The sequence below is a fragment of the Carassius carassius genome, chromosome 46, assembly GCF_963082965.1.
Source record: "Carassius carassius chromosome 46, fCarCar2.1, whole genome shotgun sequence".
Taxonomy (NCBI): Eukaryota; Metazoa; Chordata; class Actinopteri; order Cypriniformes; family Cyprinidae; genus Carassius; species Carassius carassius.
Genome location: NC_081800.1, coordinates 11865365 through 11879493, shown reverse-complemented (window position 1 = coordinate 11879493; position 14129 = coordinate 11865365). Strand labels below are relative to the sequence as shown.

The 14129-nt window shown below is 36.9% G+C and overlaps 1 long non-coding RNA gene and 1 pseudogene across 1 annotated transcript; one reads left to right on the top strand and one right to left on the bottom strand.

The window, feature by feature from the left end:
• Window positions 1–36: 36 nt before the first annotated feature.
• LOC132129387 (DNA primase small subunit-like) lies at window positions 37–5476 on the bottom strand (annotated as a pseudogene).
• A 1505-nt stretch (window positions 5477–6981) lies between these two features.
• On the top strand, window positions 6982–11456 carry LOC132129191 (uncharacterized). The gene is made up of 3 exons (XR_009428448.1): window positions 6982–7106; window positions 8981–9144; window positions 10958–11456. It is a non-coding gene; the product is annotated as an uncharacterized LOC132129191 (long non-coding RNA).
• Window positions 11457–14129: the final 2673 nt, after the last annotated feature.

The window sequence follows — 14129 nt, the reverse complement described above, 5'->3', positions numbered from 1 at the left end:
GTCGAAGTGTCTGTATCCTCAGAAGTAGACAGTCAACTGATAAACAGCTGTTGTATACTTCCAGCGCTTCTGCCTTAGAAGTCCTTCTGAAGATCTGCAAAAGTAAAATAAATCATAATCACATTCAAATAATCAATTAAATAAACTGCACTATAACATCAACTAGAACCACCATTAGTTTAATGATGCAATCAACGATAAGCCAATCCTTATTTTCATATCATGGCCAATATTGAAATTATGAACTATTTTGTCTAAAAAAACAAAATCAACTGGATATTAATTTTGATATTGACTATAGATTGCATAATTAAAATTTTTTAAGACCAACTTTGTCATTTGCTGCTCAAATCTAATTGTAAAAATAGAGGATATGAGCATGTAGAATTTAATATGCAATATTGACTAATAACCGATGTGTCATGCATCCCTAATCCATTTAGAATGAAAATGCTGAAATCAAGTTTATGAGATAATCAGAAAAACTGAGAAACTTGTTTCTAACTCACCACTCTTCTTCAGCATCTCTCCTTTCCGAGATCGAGCCATTGCCTCCAAAAACTGATCAAACACCTTCACATACTTGGCCAGGCTGGTCCGCTTATAGTCTATACAGAACCAAAAACATGTTTAGCACACAGCACCTGCCCACAGAACTGAGGCTGGCTCCTGAACTATACCAACATGTGAATAAACTGAACTGTCAAACATGATGTTTGCTTACCTCTGATTCTGCGTCGTTCTCCAGCTTCTTGTTCATTCTCCTTGTCCTTCAGATCATCGTCCTCTGCGTCATCTGCTCTGGGTCTCTCCAGCTCCTCACAGATCAGACTACAGAGAGACCAGTGAGTCTAGCATATCTAACTTCAGACATAAGCTCCAAGTATTTATAGAAAGCACTTGACACATTATTTGGCACAACCTGACAAAGACGGACGTTGATATATTCAGTATTTACCTGATCGTAGGCACCTCGAAAGGATCAAAGGTGTTCAGTTCTTTCAGATCTATTGGCACCGAGATTCGACCTAAAGAATATATTGAATCCAAAAAAAATGTTTAACATCAAATTGAAATGACATTAGCAAGCGATTTTACCTCAAACTTAAAAACATGTGTACAGATGAAACTTGCACCTTAAAACTAGAAATGTGCTACTGTTGAAAAGTTTTGGCTGCATTTGATTAAAAATATTTTAACGTAATGATTTGCTGCTCAAGAAACATTTCTTATTATCATCAATGTTGAAACCAGTTGTGCTGCTTATTTTTTTGTGGAAACTGATACATTGTACATTACAAAAGATTTCTTATCCTTGTAAAAACAATATAATATTAAAAACAAAACAAAACTGATCTTACTGACCCCAAACACTTGAACAAGTTTGCTATGTTCCTGTGGCTCAGTGGTAGAGCATTGCGTTAGCAGCGCAAAAGGTTGTGGGTTCGATTCCCAGGGAACACATGTTAGGCAAAAAATGTTAGCCTGAATGCGCTGTAAGTCGCTTTGGATAAAAGCGTCTGCTAAATGCATAAATTTAATTTAATTAAATTTAAAGTAAGTAACTCTGGTAATATTCCTTCTCACCTGTCTTAGGGTGTATGCTGAAGGGGCTCTTCAGTAAGTGATTGACACCTTTACTGACGTTGACATCCAGGCGTGGGTAACAGTACTGCAGCATGATCTCCTTATCGAAGTACTGGCCACCCTTTTTAATACTCGACTTCACAGACACACAAACAAATGAAAATAATAGGAAACTGAACTAGCCTTCCCTGGTGAAAGGCTTTATTTGTTTTAAGGATTTAAGATTGTTGCGTTTACCTTTTTATGTTCCACCAGAGTGCAGAGTTTTTCCCATCGCTTCATTGGGTTCTTTTCATCCTGATAATAGATTGTCAGGTCCTTTTTGATATGTGCAGTCAGACTTAAAGAAATAACACTCCACTGGACTCCTCTTATAAACAGATCATTTGAACTAATCAAATACTGTGTGAACAACATGAACAATTGAAGTATTTCCAATATTTTTTTGATATGGTACCAAATGTGACACTGAGAATTGTGAAATCTGACTGGTATTGGTTCTGACTAGTGAAATACTAGTATTCTGACAGCACTTCTGGGAATGAAAGGATATCATCCGGCAGCAGAGCAAGCACTTTGTCTACACTCTCCTTACTGCCCAATATGTCCTGGTCCACAATGGCATATTGACGGAAATAGCGCTCCACCACAGACAGAGAATGACTAAAACAACAAGGGAATGCAGTTACATCATTTACATTTACACATTATGTACTGAGAGCTTCCTAGCAGCATCATCACAAACCCAGCAATGCACGCCTCTCCGGCCCGAGTACACCCACAGGAGATGATGGAAGCCAAAGTCCTCTGAACCACACAAACAGCGCACGGATGTGTTTTCATTTGTACGTTTGTTATGATGTTACTGTAACTGTAAATTTGTGTTGATGAGGAATTATGCTTACCCCTAAGTGCCCGGTCTAGAATACGGATGGCGATGGTCATTAGAGTCCAGCACTTTGAGCAGATATCAGCAGCACTGAAGAACAACAACGAAAAAAAATAATGCTTTTCCATAATCATCTCATGTATTGAGAGTAAAGATGCTGAGAAGGCATCTGTATACCTGCAGCAACGTCTGACATCATCATAGTCTGTCATGTCAATGTCAAACACCAGCTCCTTCTCCAGCGCCTGGAAGGTCCCAGACTTCACTGCGTTGTGTTGACTGGGCTGTCGATCACAGAACCAGAGACATCAGGATCTTTTCATTTCAATATGAAACAGATTAAAAAGCCAAAAGTGAAAAATGATAATCTACAACAAAACTTTTTTTTTTTAGAAGCATCTAACCACATTGCAAATATATTACAACAAAAACATACAACCCGAATTCCGGAAAAGTTGGGACGTTTTTTAAATTTTAATAAAATGAAAACTAAAAGACTTTCAAATCACATGAGCCAATATTTTATTCACAATAGAACATAGATAACATAGCAAATGTTTAAACTGAGAAAGTTTACAATTTTATGCACAAAATGAGCTCATTTCAATTTTGATTTCTGCTACAGGTCTCAAAATAGTTGGGATGGGGCATGTTTACCATGGTGTAGCATCTCCTTTTCTTTTCAAAACAGTTTGAAGACGTCTGGGCATTGAGGCTATGAGTTGCTGGAGTTTTGCTGTTGGAATTTGGTCCCATTCTTGCCTTATATAGATTTCCAGCTGCTGAAGAGTTCGTGGTCGTCTTTGACGTATTTTTCGTTTAATGATGCGCTAAATGTTCTCTATAGGTGAAAGATCTGGACTGCAGGCAGGCCAGGTTAGCACCCGGACTCTTCTACGACGAAGCCATGCTGTTGTTATAGCTGCAGTATGTGGTTTTGCATTGTCCTGCTGAAATAAACAAGGCCTTCCCTGAAATAGACGTTGTTTGGAGGGAAGCATATGTTGCTCTAAAACCTTTAAATACCTTTCAGCATTCACAGAGCCTTCCAAAACATGCAAGCTGCCCATACCGTATGCACTTATGCACCCCCATACCATCAGAGATGCTGGCTTTTGAACTGAACGCTGATAACATGCTGGAAGGTCTCCCTCCTCTTTAGCCCGGAGGACACGGCGTCCGTGATTTCCAACAAGAATGTCAAATTTGGACTCGTCTGACCATAAAACACTATTCCACTTTGAAAAAGTCCATTTTAAATGAGCCTTGGCCCACAGGACACGACGGCGCTTCTGGACCATGTTCACATATGGCTTCCTTTTTGCATGATAGAGCTTTAGTTGGCATCTGCTGATGGCACGGCGGATTGTGTTTACCGACAGTGGTTTCTGAAAGTATTCCTGGGCCCATTTAGTAATGTCATTGACACAATCATGCCGATGAGTGATGCAGTGTCGTCTGAGAGCCCGAAGACCACGGGCATCCAATAAAGGTCTCCGGCCTTGTCCCTTACGCACAGAGATTTCTCCAGTTTTTCTGAATCTTTTGATGATGTTATGCACTGTAGATGATGAGATTTGCAAAGCCTTTGCAATTTGACGTTGAGGAACATTGTTTTTAAAGTTTTCCACAATTTTTTTACGCAGTCTTTCACAGTTTGGAGAGCCTCTGCCCATCTTTACTTCTGAGAGACTCTGCTTCTCTAAGACAAAGCTTTTATAGCTAATCATGTTACAGACCTGATATCAATTAACTTAATTAATCACTAGATGTTCTCCCAGCTGAATCTTTTCAAAACTGCTTGCTTTTTTAGCCATTTGTTGCCCCCTTGCCAACTTTTTTGAGACCTGTAGCAGGCATTAAATTTTAAATGAGCTAATTAAGTGGATAAAAGTGTAAAATTTCTCAGTTTAAACATTTGCTACGTTATCTATGTTCTATTGTGAATAAAATGTTGGCTCATGTGATTTGAAATTCCTTTAGTTTTCTTTTTATTAAAATTTAAAAAACGTCCCAACTTTTCCGGAATTCGGGTTGTAATTCAATCAACTTTTTAAAATATTTTACAGCATACATATACATATACACACACACATATATATATATATATATATATATATATATATATATACATATATACATATATATATATATATATATATATATATATATATATATATACATATATATATATATATATATATATATATATATATATATATTATATGAACGTAATGACTATATTTATATAATACTATAATATTTTCTACATAGCTACAATACTATTAAACTAAATAGCAAAATCACAAAATTATGCATAATCACAATTTTAAAAAAAGTAGTATCGACATGCTGTTTAAAATATGCTGTTTTAGATATTCACCACAGGACATGCCAACTATTATATAATACAATATAATAATCACCCTGTGGCTGTAGACTGCTCCAATATCGATCTTGTAGGGAACCATCTTCTGCATCTCTTTCTCCAGCTCATTCTGAGTGGTGAAGGACTGATATCTCACATAAATGTCATCTTTTAGGGTGAAGGAAAACTCACGGTTCTGGAAGTAGTTTTTAGACACTGCAAGAAGCAAAATTAAGAGACAGAGGAAATTATAAATGTTTAATTAGAAACGTAAACATTGTCACATAAAAAAATACTCATGCAGAAACTGTATTGTTTAAATTTAAACACTAAAGATCGACTTTTCATTGTAAATACACAAACTACTGTAAACAGCGCTTTAAAGAGCAGTGAATCGCTCGCTGTGTGATCTCAGACTGACATGGATAAGCATCAGAGATGTAACGTTACCTCCGCCATAACTCAACCAGCGATAGTACTGCGAGAACGGGAACAGTCTGCGGTAATAAAGCGGCAACAAGTCAGGCAAACAAGCTGGATCATAATCTGAAGTGGGCATCCTTAAAATGATCGGTTTATTCTCAATGACAGCTATGGACCCTACAGGCAGCGCGGGAAAATAAACAGGAAATGACGCACTTCCTTCAGGAGTGTGTGATCACTGCCAAATAGATGAGTCAGTCGAGCATGTAATTCTTCACTGTCAAAAATTCTATCGAGAGCGGGAAGTATTAAGGGAGGAAAGTAGAAAGTTTGATCAGGAAGAATTAAGTTTAAAAAATGTTTTTGATATTGAAGTAGGGAAGTTATTCTGTTATTTGAGAGAAACTGGATTGATAAATAGAATTTAGGGACAGGAAATATTTTTAGTATTATTACTATTATTAGCTGTATTTATTTTTTTACTCAAGGGAAGGAAAACTCTGGCCCACACTCCAACATAGTAGGTGGCGGTAACATAGACATGTATAGAAAGGCTTTCTATACATGTCTATGGTTGCCACCCGCCATTAAACGAAACAGAAGAAGAAGAAGATGGTTCATGTTCGTTGGTCTCGCGCCTGGCTGCCACCGCAAGGCTCGGAAGAGAGTGCGTTATTATGATTATGTTGAATCATGCCATGATTACATTCATACATTGACTGGTGGACTGTCCACACACCTGTTTCGGGTGTTTCTCCGTTTGGCCCGAGGCGCTACAACAGGTCAAAGATGAAAGCACAGATGTGTGATTAATATAAGGCGAACTAGTGCACTGTAAAGTTTTTGTAAAGTACTTATTTTCCAAGGAGATAGTGTCAATGAAGTACTTGAGAAATATGAGACGTGATTTGGGAAGAAGTGAAAATCAGGTGTGAAAAGAATATGTACACTAATTTTTTAATGTCTCATTTTTAGTGAAGTCCTCATTGCCAAATTATGCAAGAAAAGTAAATTTATTATTTGTGTATTAAGGGTCATTAAATGTTAACAATGTAATTTGCCTTAGCAAAACAATGGATTTTGAACGTCCAAAATGTCATTTTCAACACCAAATTTTATTCAACAAAATGCATAATTGGTAGAAATGATCTTTTTTCCTTTTGTTTTATATGTATTTTTTATATGACAATTCTCATGTGATCCATGTGAATGCATTACTGGACATAGTTAGCAAACGAAATAAATAACATAAGATTGTGAATAGTGTTTTTAAAGGGATAGTTCACCCAGAAATGAAAATTTTCATAATTTACTCACCTTTAAGTCGTTCCCAGCTTGTAATACTTTTGTTAATCATTTTTTTTAAACACAACTTAATGTATTTTTAATGAAACCTGAGATGTTTATGTCCCTCCATTGAAAGTTCAGGTAACCAAAACTTAGAAGACCCAAAAAGGCCATAAAGACATTGAATGAAGCAGTTTATTTCAAGTATTGTAAAGATATGTGATTGCTTTATATTGCAAACATGTACTTGAAAGAATTTTCATTTTGGGGTGAACTATCTCTTTTAGATACTTTTTGTAAATGTCAGAGGAAAAAAAATTAAAATGTTATTTATTATGTACTAAAATACAGTGGCTCACAGAAAGTCAGCCAACCTTTTTATATCTGCATTCAGCATAAAACCATCAAACAGTGAAATGCTTTTTTTAGTTTTCAGAGTCTTACCACAGGAGGGCAGGACTTCCTTGAGTACTGGACAAACTGAGACACAGTCTGCATGCACATTGATAATTCTGCAGGTAATGCTGGATCCGATCTGCTGAGTCCTCGAAGGTATATAACTGTTTGAATATGATGCTGTGTCTTTGTAAAGATGTATGGGTATGATGTTGCACTGGGCCATCACCAGGAATATTATCCAAGGCCTTTGTCTGGTGCCTGTCCCACGCCTGATGTACTGATAAACAGATATTGGAATGTTTTTTTGGAATGTGTGTTTTTTGATAAAGGCACTTGTTGCAGTAAGCCTCTTGCAAACTCTTCGTATTCATAGTGAAATTTCATAGTAAGTACCTGATGTTAAATCCTAATGGAGTGCAGCTCACAGGAACTCTTGTACAAGTGAGAGCCCTCACAGAGAGAGTGGTTGACTGAGAGCACTTGTGTCTGAGTGTACTAGTCTCATTTACACCTCTCGATGTCTGTTCATTTAGTGCTGAATTCTGTACGTTCATGTTAAGCAAGGCCTGTGTTCCTTGTGCATGTTTGAGGATTTTACTTTCGTCAGCAAGTTTCTATATTAATTACTAGCAGCTTCCTGAGTGGCTCAGCAGAGACATTCTCTTGTAGCAACTGTTCAAAGCCATTTTAGGCATAATACTTTTCCCTGAATAAGTACTTTTCCTGCCGTCCTTCGTGGATCCTTTTCAGCACTTTGAATAATTGTCGTCCTGTTATTGAAGATATACAATCCTCAAATAGCAGAGCATGTTGTCATACTACATTAGTCAACATTTGAAATGGATCTAAACCAAAGTTGTCCTAAAACCAAAATGCGTTCTTGTCTTGACAACTTTGATTAACTTTTTAACCGATTCAAATATTGACTACTGTATATGGGATAAGCTGTCACAATGCAACCTGAAGATTTTTACAATGTTGCAATGAGTTTTGTTTTGAGTAAATGCTGTTATTTAGAACTTTCTATCTATCAGAGAGAGTCACATGTTTATCACAGGTTCTGCATAAATATTGAGCAACACAACTGTTTTCAATATTGGTGATAATCAGAAATGTTTCTTGAGCAGTAAATTAGAATAATTTCTGAAGGATCATGTGAGAAATGCTGAAAATTTAGCTTTGCATCTCAGGAGATAATATATTAAAATAAAGAGTTATTTTAATTTGCAGTAATTTTTTACTCCATGTTGGTCAATGCAAGGTAAGTGCAAAATACTTAAAAAGGTTAAGAAAAAAATAATTACCAACCCCATTCTTTTGAATGGTACTATAAAACGTAACGATTCATATTTTAAAATGTATAACAATTTATAAAATGTCCTGACCTAAAATTTATTTGTTAGTCCTGAGAACGCAGGTTCAGGTTTCAGTTAAAATCTACCTTTATTTTATAGCTGACTTTCACCTGAATACATGCTAATGTGGTGGTTTAATAATGTTCACTGGTTTAGCTATTGCAGTGTAATTTAATGTAATTGTAATTTAAGAAAGTTTGGATCACAGTGCTTGAAACCCAAATAAAAACTACTGCTAGACAAAGCACACGTGTGTGATTAGATTTTTGACTCAAAACTTCGTAATTCATAGTTCTTGTGACAACTATCTCCTACGTTACTGAAATTGCAGCTTGCAAACCTCTTTTTAGTGTTTGTTTGGCACAGAGTCTCTGCGATGAGATAAATAAAATGAGGTTTGCGGAGCATGCTCAGCCCCACCTTGTTTACTTGATCAGCCGTGACAGAAATAGACTGAAATGTTTGTCTTATAACAATGGCTGTTGTTGCGGGGCAGGATGAGGGGCTGGTAGAGGGAAGAGAGGCTTATCTGGGCGACAGGGTGAAGCATGTCAGAGCTTCATCTACAGAACTCCACCGCCACAAGAGTCTGTATTGTTCAGTTCACATCCTCCTCCTCCTGCAGTGGTGTTCTCCGTGTGTGGGTGGAAGTGACTTTTTTTTTTTCCTCAGTGGAAAATCTCAAAGCCGGGCTTCCCTTTATCAGCCCTTCCTTCTGAGGAAGAAAGAGAACTTCCTTCAAAACAGGTGCAGACTGTTGATGGGGGGCTTGTGCTGGAGAGACAGACTCTGACACACTTCTGATCTAAGGAGGATGCCTGCCGTTTGAGTCACAGGTAACATCAATTACTAATGGTACCTCACCCAGCAACCGCTACCTTGGAGTATTATGAACATTAATACGCAGTCTTGATCACCATTTGCGTTTATTCAAATCAAATGAATTTCAAATGGGGTCATCACACGGAAAGGGTGTCGTGGATATGGTTCCAATTGCTGATAAACGCAGGGCACAGTTGTTAATTAAAATGTACTGTTTTAGTTGGCCAGATAAGCACCTGTTTGCCGCTTTCATCTTCACACTGAGAATACACGTGTGTTGAAAAGTAAATCGGTGCACAGGCACCTACACACAGACACACTTGCACTAAGACTTTGCTGCTGTTGCTATGACTACATGGGTTCTGCGGTAAATGTGTTGTCTGACACTGTAAGGTCAAAGAGAATACTCATGTTTTCATATCTACTCCTGTCTTTTCTCTCTCTCTCACATACTTGCTCTTCTCAGACACGCTCAAGGTTGTGGGTAATTTTGATTAGGGCCTGTGTGACCTTGAGACTCATAAAGAGCTGCCTACAGTACCGATCCTTTTGGATATGTGGGTTGTGAACTGTCTACAGATAACTAGCCATCATGCTCTGAATTTCTTAAATTTTACTTTAATCTACATCGTGAGTTTTCAACTTTTGGATCCCTTGGTGGACAATAATGTTAATATTAATGTGTTTACACACTTTATGATGCTAAAGTTTAGGGCTGGGAATTGTAAAGTTTTTTCCAGGTCTGGTTCTGATTATGGTTCCATTTAAACTGTTAACCTACCAAAACAAATATTATGGAAAAATAATACTAAACTCGAACTATCCTGGTAATATCAACAAATTCATGTTATTTAGCTTTTTTTTCTGAATAAAAATCAATCTGCGAGGACGCAGGACCTCTTCTGGGTTAATGTATTTCCAGCAGGTTGAACAGCTTTTAAAATAATCATTAGTTATTGTACAGACACATACTTTATTGTGTACCTTATATTTTAATTGTACTAATAATTTAATTGAACTAGACAGCTAACTTTAAAGTCACATATAATATTAATATATATATATATATATATATATATATATATCATTTCATATAATTATTAATATTTATATAATAAAAATATTTAAAAATGATATATGATAAATACATACACACACACACACACATATATATATATATATATATAGAGAGAGAGAGAGAGAGAGAGAGAGAGTATTACATAATATATTACATACTATTGTATTTTTGTATTTTTTTTTTATATTAAATTTGTTTTTTTTCTAACAGTAATTGGCAGACTCCCTGCAATCCCACCTTGGACTCCCTATTGTAGACCCTGCTTTAGTCTGCATCAGTCTGGAGCGGCTCCAAATTCTCTGAAATCTCTAACTTTGTCTTTACTGCTCATGCTGATAATGATGAGCTATGAAAGCAATTTTCTTAAAATATATCTTTAATCATCGGTTCATTGTCTGGCATATCGTCGGTTGCTGTTATACTTGATTGAGAGCATATTATACACATGGAATTACAATCAGGCTTCATTGTCGTGTATCATTGTTTGTTTCCTGCTTTAACATGAAAAGATTGTATCAAAATACAAATAAAGACACACTTTTTCTTTTTCGCATGTAAGAAACAAGTTACCAATACCTTCATTATATTGCGGCACATGCAATCATTGAGAAATTGCCCTACCCTGTTGTGACTGTGGTGGGCACTAATGCATGTGTGATGCACCCTGACCCTTATAAGTTATTTACAGTGTCACACCATATGTTAAGATTTGTCCTTAAGAGACATAAATCTCTCTTTTTCATTTTCAGCTGTAACCAGCAAAATCCCTCCAGACATGCATGGCCATCCTAACCGTCCAAATGCATCCAACACCTCCTTCCTTCTCTATGGCCCAGAGACCCAGATGCCATGAAACTATGGTTGGCTAATTAAACAGCCAAATATACTCATCCATTATCAGCATACCTCAGGGGTTCACTGTGACACGCTGTACATATACGTGAGAGTGAGTGATAGTGGGGGTGGGGTTTACCTCATGGGTTTTAGGGAAGCCTTGGGGGCCTTTTGTCAAGAAAAGGCCCATGGCAGTGTGAGAGCTATGCTCCTATGAGGGCACATGTGTGCGGTTGTTTTGTTCTGTTGCCAACGCAGCAGAAATCAGCTCTTGCAACACTACCATTATCAAAGTCATCAAATAATGTTGCAGATATGACTTTCTTTGGCAGAACACAAGAGAAGTTCCTCCAATGTTATTTTGGACCCCATTTACTTTCATTGTGTATGTGTTTTTTTTTTTAGGGTTTTCCAAACTGGGTTTGAAATTTGAACTATTATTATTATTATTATTAAATGATAACTTATTGAAATGTTAACTTAAAATCTTTAATGGTACTTAATTTTTTCATAGATTTTACAAAGGTATTCAAAGGTAATTTAAATGTGAAAATAAGCAATAAAATATTCAAAAATTATCTGATATATATCCAATATTGTGCAATATTGATGACAAGATCTGATAACCAATATTCTGCTGATGTATCATGTATCTCTAAAAAGGACTTGTAATAATATAAATCGAAACTGTATGATGATGTGACATTTAATATGCTGATTATGCACATTCATTTCTCCTGAGGCCACGAGCCCAGCAGTTGTTCTTGCATGTGCGACATGCTTTCTGCTCCAGAAAATAGTTAACCTGACTGATTTAACAAGGGTTGACTGAGCTTGTTGCATTGAAACAGCACTGAAAGTTCCTTTTGAACCTTAAAACAGCATTCCTCTGATAATGTAAGTACGAGCAGGTGAATAACACAAGCAGAAAAGGTGCATAAGAGAGTAGACAGCACATTTGAAGGTCTGAACTTGCATACTGAACATGTGTTTTCTTCTGTCATGATGATCCCACTTTGTTTCAGCGGTTCCAGATGATCTATGACATTGTTAGCACTGGAGTCACGGTGGCTGGTTTGATGGCTGCGTGTTTGTGTGCATGTCTCTATGGCAGACTACACCTCGTCAGTAATTGGAGAGTATATTTAATTCCCTTCTTTACTTATTTCTCCCCACTAGGTTTCTGTCTGTTGGATGTGAGGGATTAGTAATGAGCTGGTCTTCTCTCATTCCCTTACTTTACAGGATTTTTCTTTAATAACATTCCTCTTAAATTCATGCTTCACAGATTCTGCGGTTTTATCCAGTTTATATATTTTCCTTTTCCTAGAAATTTTCTTTGAAAGTCATGCTTTAAGCGGTGACTGGTCAAGGTCGACTTGGTCTTATGCATTAAATGAAAGAGCTGCACATGGTGAGGTATACAAGCACTCTTTGTCTATTAATATACTATAGTGTGAACATGTACACTATCGTTTAAAGGTACCAGGCTAAAGAACTGACTGAGGAACATGATGTAGATACTGTAAGTACTTTAGAACTGGTTTTGCTTCAGGATATTGAATTTCATTTGAATTTAAGTGCTGACTCAACGCAATATACCAAAAAAAAAAAAGATTAAACAATTTATTATAAAAAATCGTAATATTGTTTTACATTAAATTATAAATTTGTTAAAAATGTGTATTTAAATCTACATTGTAATTTATTAATACCATGAAAAACATCTCGAAAGATTAGAATATGGTGAGATGCCAATCAGCTACCGTAATCAACTCAAAACACCTGCAAAGGTTTCCTGAGACTTCAAAATGGTCCATCAGTTTAGTTCACTAGGCTACACAATCATGGGGAAGACTGCTGATCTGACAGTTGTCCAGAAGACAATCATTGACACCCTTCACAAGGAGGGTAAGCCACAAACATTCATTGCCAAAGAAGCTGGCTGTTCACAGTGTGCTGTATCCAAGCATGTTAACAGAAAGTTGACTGGAAAGAAAAAGTGTGGAAGAGAAAGATGCACAACCAACTGAGAGAACCGCAGCCTTATGAGTATTGTCAAGCAAAATCGGTTTAAGAGTTTGAGTGAACTTCACAAGGAATGGACTGAGGCTTGGGTCAAGGCATCAAGAGCCACCACACAGACGTGTCAAGGAATTTGCTGAACCACAGACAATGTCAGAGGTGTCTTACCTGGGCTAAGGAGAAGAAGAACTGCACTGTTGCCCGGTGGTCCAAAGTCCTTTTTTCAGATGAGAGCAAGTTTTGTATTTTATTTGGAAACCAAGGTCCTAGAGTCTGGAAGAAGTGTGGAGAAGCTCATAGCCCAAGTTGCTTGAAGTCCAGTGTTAAGTTTCCACAGTCTGTGATGATTTGGGGTGTCATCTGCTGGAGTCAGTCAATTGTGTTTTTTTTTTTTTAAGTCACTGCACCCATTTACCTAGAAATTTTGGAGCACTTCATGCTTCCTTCTGCTGACCAGCTTTTTGAAGCTGATTTCATTTTCGAGCAGGATTTGGCACCTCCCCCAAAAGTTGGTTAAATGACCATCGTGTTGGTGTGTTTAACTGGCCAGCAAACTCACCAGACATGAACCCCACAGCGAATCTATTGAGTATTGTCAAGAGGAAAATGAGAAACAAGAGACCAGAAAATGCAGATGAGCTGAAGGTCACTGTCAAAGAAACCTGGGCTTCCATACCACCTCAGCAGTGCCACAAACTGATCACCTCCATGCCATGGTCTAATGAAGTATTATAATTTGTTGAGATAGTGAATTGGTGAGTTTTTGTTAAATGTGAGCCAAAATCATCACAATTAAAAGAACCAAAGGCTTGAACTACTTCAGTCTGTGTGCATTGAATTTATTTAATACACAAGTTTCACAATTTGAGTTGACTTACTGAAATAAATGAACTTTTCCATGACATTCTAATTTATTGAGATGCACCTGTATACCTGATTAAATGATTATTTACAATATTGTTCCCCTGCTTTTTCAGAAAAGACCTATAACCCAACTGTTGATCTACCACATTTGAGAAGCAATGATGTAGAGTTATTTGGAACTTTGTGAACAGATGGATA